Here is a 5,547-nt window from a genome sequence, read left to right as displayed (position 1 = left end):
CTGACAACCCGACATACTGCATCCTGAAATTTCAAGAACTGTCTGGAAAACAATACTGTGCATATCCACATATACAAAGGTAATTCATTCTGCCTTCTTTTCACGTTTAAAGCCTGGCGCTGCGAATGTGAACAAGCCATCTCCTCATTACTGTACAAAGTTGTTAGTACTAGCTCCTTTTTGGCATCATAAACTGCATCAGTGGCAGACAGCCAAGTTACGACCACCGAGACATCTAGGTATCTCTGATGCCTGTGGAAGTGACAGAGAGCCCAGAAGTTACTACCGCTTGCTGCAGAAGGATTAGTATGTCGCCGAAGGCAGAGCATCATTCCTTTGTCCCTTTGCAGCTCAAGGAGGCAGCATCAGATGCCAGAGGTGAGACCAAAGGCTGGCACACATTCTCACCCTTTCTGCTTTTCCAGCTCTGTTGCTCTAATTCAGAGAAAACGATGTCCTCCTAGAACACACTCTAAGGATCCACGCGCAGAATCCGAGATGTATATAATCTCGTGGCGGTTATCCATTGGCTGCATCAGGAATTCTTGTGGATAATACTCTACCATCGTCCTGCCTGGCCTGCTGATCGAGCTAGCTAGCTAGCTAGGTAGCGTTGGTTCATGCAAATGCCGTTCTGCTCTATGATGTGGGACAGGAGTCCGGCCCCGCCGGAGGACGCCATCACCATCAATGGCACCGTGGTGGTCGCCAAAAACTTCGGCCTGTCGGCGCCGGGAAAGTCCACCACCCTGCGCCTGTTCAGCGGCACGCAGATCGATCACGGTGAGTTGGTTCACTGTCATCATGTCAACTAGCAGCATTGTCAAGCGGAACTGCAATGAAATGAAGTGATACTGGAGGGTGCAGGGACGAGGAAGGGGAAGCTGAGCACGGAGGCGGCGCTGCGGGGCGGCAAGAAGAGCAAGCACGGGAAGACGAGCACGGTGACGTACCATGTGACGTTCGTGGTGGAGGCCGAGTTCGGCACGCCGGGGGCCGTGGCCGTCAAGAACGGCAACCGCGCCGACCAGTTCTTCCTCCGCCATGTGAGGCTGGAGCTCGCACACGACCGGAGCATCCACTTCGAGTGCAACTCATGGGTGTACCCCTACAAGAAGACCAACTCCGACCGCCTCTTCTTCATCAACACGGTCTGGAATTCAGTAACCCATTACCAGTTCGTCGAGTGTGAAATCATTCTACAAGCTAGTATAATAATAACTGATTAAGGTCTGTGTGATGCATGCGCACCAGAGCTACCTGCCTTCCAAGACGCCGGAGGCGCTGCTGCTGCTGCGGGACGAGGAGCTGAGGAGCCTGCGAGGGAACGGGAGGGGAGAGAGGAAGGACTGGGAACGCATCTACGACTACGACTACTACAACGACCTCGGCAACCCGGACAATCCGGACCACGTCCGGCCGGTCATGGGCGGCACCAGGATGCATCCCTACCCGCGGCGTTGCCGGACAGGCCGCGCCCTCAGCAAGACCGGTAAATGATTAACTAACGCTCTCTGAAACTTACTGCCATTAGGCCCATTCCCAATGCCAGCTGATTTCTGAACCATGGATTCGATGGATTTCAGACGAGGTGACGGAAACGCGCAAGCACGTGATCAACCTCGACTTCTACATCCCACCGGATGAGCGGTTCAGCCCGGGCAAGCTGGCCGAGGTGTTGACGCTCGGGGTGCAGGCGGTGACGCACTTCGTGGTCCCGGAGATGAAGACGATGATCCAGGGCAACAACTTCAAGTCCATTGAGCTGCTCACCAGGGACCTGTACACCAAGCCCTCGCAGCCGGCGGCGGACGGCGAGGTCATGGAGCAGCTCAAGACCTCCGTGCCGTCCAAAAAGACCTACAAGCAGGTGGCCAAGAACGTCAAGGACACTCCCGTCAAGTTCCCCATTCCACAAGTTATTCAGCGTGAGTTACTCTGTTTCTTTAATTGATTGGTCAAATTAAAAATCAAGTTTCGCTTGTTTGTTGATCTTGGATGATTGATGATACAGACGACCTTGAGGCGTGGAGGAGCGACGAGGAATTCGCCAGGGAAATGCTGGCTGGTCTCAATCCTGTTGCGATCAAGAGATTACAAGTAACCAATTCATCTCATCCTGAATTTTGTTGACTGAAGTCTCAAAACTTGTACCATTTGAGTGACAACAGTTGATTAACCAAGAGATCCTTCACATTGCAGAAGTTTCCACCGGTTAGCAGTGGTGGGAAGAAGAGCTCGATAACAGCCCAACATGTTGAGAGCCAGTTTGCAGATGTAACTATTGAAATGGTTAGTAAGACTGCTCTCTGTTTTTTGTTCTTGTTTCTCTGCTTGGTAGAATGATGCAATTATCCATGCGTGTTGGCAGGCAATGCGGCAGAACCGGCTGTACATCCTGGATCACCACGACTACCTGATGCCGTACCTGAGGCGCATCAACACGCTGGGCGTGTGCATCTACGCGTCGCGCACCCTGCTCTTCCTCAAGTCCGACGGCACCCTGAAACCAGTCGTCATAGAGCTGAGCCTGCCTGCTACCGACGGCGGCGACGGCGAGATCAGCAGGATCTTCCTCCCCGCGAGCCACGGCACCGACGCGCACCTGTGGCAGCTCGCCAAAGCCCACGTCTCCGTCAACGATTCAGGGTACCATCAGCTCATTAGCCACTGGCTCTTCACGCACGCCGCGGTGGAGCCGTTCGTCATCGCCACCAAGAGGCAGCTCAGCGCCATGCACCCCATCCACAAGCTCCTGGAGCCGCACTTCAAGGACACCATGCAGATCAACACCCTCGCCAGGAGCATCCTCCTCAACGCTGGAGGCATCCTCGAGAGGACAATGTACCCTGGCAGGTACGCACTGGAGATGTCGTCCGCCATCTACGGGGACTGGAGGTTCACCGAGCAGTCCCTGCCCAACGATCTCGTCAGGAGAGGGATGGCCTCCAGAGACCCTGCCATGCCCGGCGGCCTGTCGTTGCACATCGAGGACTACCCGTACGCCGTCGACGGCCTCGACGTCTGGCGCGCCATCGACGGCTGGGTGCGCAGCTACTGCGCGCACTTCTACCACCACGACACGGACGTCGAGGAAGACACCGAGCTGCAGGCCTGGTGGGACGACGTCCGCTCCGTGGGACACGGCGACCGGCAAGGCGACCCGGCGTGCTGGCTCGCCCTGGACAGCGTCGACAACCTAGCCGAGACGTTGTCCACGCTTGTCTGGATCGCCTCCGCGCTGCACGCGGCCGTCAACTTCGGCCAGTACGGCTACGCGGGGTTCCCGCCCAACAGGCCCACCCGGTGCCGCCGGTTCGTGCCGCTGCCGGGGTCGCCCGAGATGACGCAGCTGGAGGCCGACCCGGACAAGTTCTTCCTCGAGATGATACCCGACAGGTTCACCGCCACGCTCGGGCTGGCGCTCATCGAGGTGCTCTCCAACCACACCTCCGACGAGGTCTACCTCGGCCAGCGCGCCACCTCCACGTGGACGGACGACGGCGAGCTGCTGCGGCTGCTCGATCGGTTCCGCGAGGAGCTCAGGAGGGTGGAGAAGAGGTCACGGAGAGGAACAAGGACCCGCGGCTAAATAACCGGAGGGGTCCGGTCAAGGTGCCATACACGCTGCTGTTCCCGGACGTCGCCGGCACGGAGAAGGGACTCACCGGAAGAGGGATACCAAATAGCGTCTCCATATGATCCATCCATCCACATGCTGTATATATAGTGCTATCTACTTTTGGTTTGGTTTGGTGGTCTTCTTTTCGAGTCTGGGATTTCTTTGTTGGTTTCAGCTTTTGAAAATTGATTTGTTGTGAAATCTGGTGCATGGTTTGGGGTTATAATTATACAGCAAAAAAGAATACAAATGATGTTCAATTGCTTTGTGCTAGCGGTTAAAATCCCAAAGGATGTGTCTATTCAGATGTACCCAATGCATTTGCCTCGGTTTTAGCCAATGTGTAACTTCTTTTGTTGCCTTTCAGAAGTTAGAAATATGAGGTCAGTACTGAGCGTCGCTGGCCAGCCACACGATTGATTTTAGTGGGGAATTTCGTTTGACTGATGCATGTAAAAATTTTGGGCATAATTTTTCAGAATGCAAATATTTTTCCTGCGATCACTGAAAGTCGTAAAAAAAGGTTGCAACAATTTGAATGCACTAGTAAGCAACAAATTCCAAATTTAGTCATAGCAAAACGTAATAAAAGGGTGGCAGCTTGCAGCAAAAAATACCAACACATCCAGCATAGTATATGCTAAAGTATTCAACATCAGGGAAACATGTTAGAAATATTGCATAAACCTCTTTATACCATAAACCTATAAGGCCCAGAAATCATTGCGGTTGACACGGAACAAGAAAATGCGAAATTCCAGCAAAATCGCCAACACCGTTCGCAACATCAGAAATTCCCCAAAAGACTAACATTCGTCATCAACCATGGAGACATTACTTGTGTCGATTCGAGCTCACTGGCAACGAATCAACCATGTCGGAACTCCGTGAGAGACAAATCAGGTGAACCCCCGACCCATCCACTCACGGCGTCATCTTTTCCAAGTCCGACGATGCGGGCAGGTTGCCTTTGATGGCCTCCATTGCGAGCTCTGCCATGGCGTTCATGGTGACATCCATGATTAGCTCCCTTGACCTATATTTGGGGTATCAACAGAAAGAGGCTAATCGACAAAGGAGGAGGCAACAGCTGGCAGGAGAGCAACACAAGCAGAGGATCAACAACCATACGTATGTTCATGCGTAAGAGTGGCTTCCGAAGAAAGTCCGGAGGTGCGGGGAGGGGAGGGGGGGCTTTTGGAGCATTTGTTGGGAGATAGGAGAAGCAACAACTACATGAGAAGAAACCGTATATAGGATGGTGTGCGAGTAGAACCACGCCTCCGTCAAGTCCCGCACCTTGCTAGGGAAACACATCTCGGGGAATTCAACCCCAGCCCGTCTCTAGAAGGTAATGGCCCCGCACATGATGAACTTGCCCCTAGCGACTTCCTTCAGCGCCATGCGCCGGAATAAATCCGGGACATGAGAAGAGAGGGCTCGATGCCGAGGTACCACTCGCAGGCCATGGTGTACATGGATACTTGGAGTAGCAAGTTGGGAGATATGTCCTGCGCGTGGAGCTTGAAGAAGAAAACAAGGTCCCACAAGAACCTGGATCTGGGTGACATAAAGCCCCGATCCAGCCATGCCTTGAAGAAGACGTGCTCCCCGTCATGGGGAAGCAGAATCGCCTCCACCCCTGGTGCACGCCACCCGCTCTCCTCCAACATGCCGTTTACGGCGTACTTATTCAACATTTCTTCTGTGATGGAGGACTTAGCGAAGTTTCTCCCCATCGTGCGGGTCCCTTTCGGCTTTTGGTTGGAAGGTTTAGGGCCCATGGCATTTGAGGGAGAGATGGGTAGAAAGATTGAAGTTTTCTTCTCATAGAAATGGCGATGGTAGTGGAAGAAATAGAGGGGAAGTGAAGAATGGAGGTGTAGATCTCATAGTTGCAAGGTTACATATTGCGTGTAGCTAGT

The 5,547-nt window shown here is 53.4% G+C and overlaps 1 pseudogene; it reads left to right on the top strand.

The window, feature by feature from the left end:
- Positions 1-207: 207 nt before the first annotated feature.
- On the top strand, positions 208-3,884 carry LOC124681003 (annotated as a pseudogene).
- The last annotated feature ends 1,663 nt before the right edge of the window (positions 3,885-5,547 follow it).

The sequence above is a fragment of the Lolium rigidum genome, unplaced genomic scaffold (assembly GCF_022539505.1).
Source record: "Lolium rigidum isolate FL_2022 unplaced genomic scaffold, APGP_CSIRO_Lrig_0.1 contig_32598_1, whole genome shotgun sequence".
In the NCBI taxonomy this organism is placed as follows: Eukaryota; Viridiplantae; Streptophyta; class Magnoliopsida; order Poales; family Poaceae; genus Lolium; species Lolium rigidum.
The sequence above is the reverse complement of the archived record's forward strand: the minus strand, read 5'-3'. Positions and strand labels throughout refer to the sequence as shown.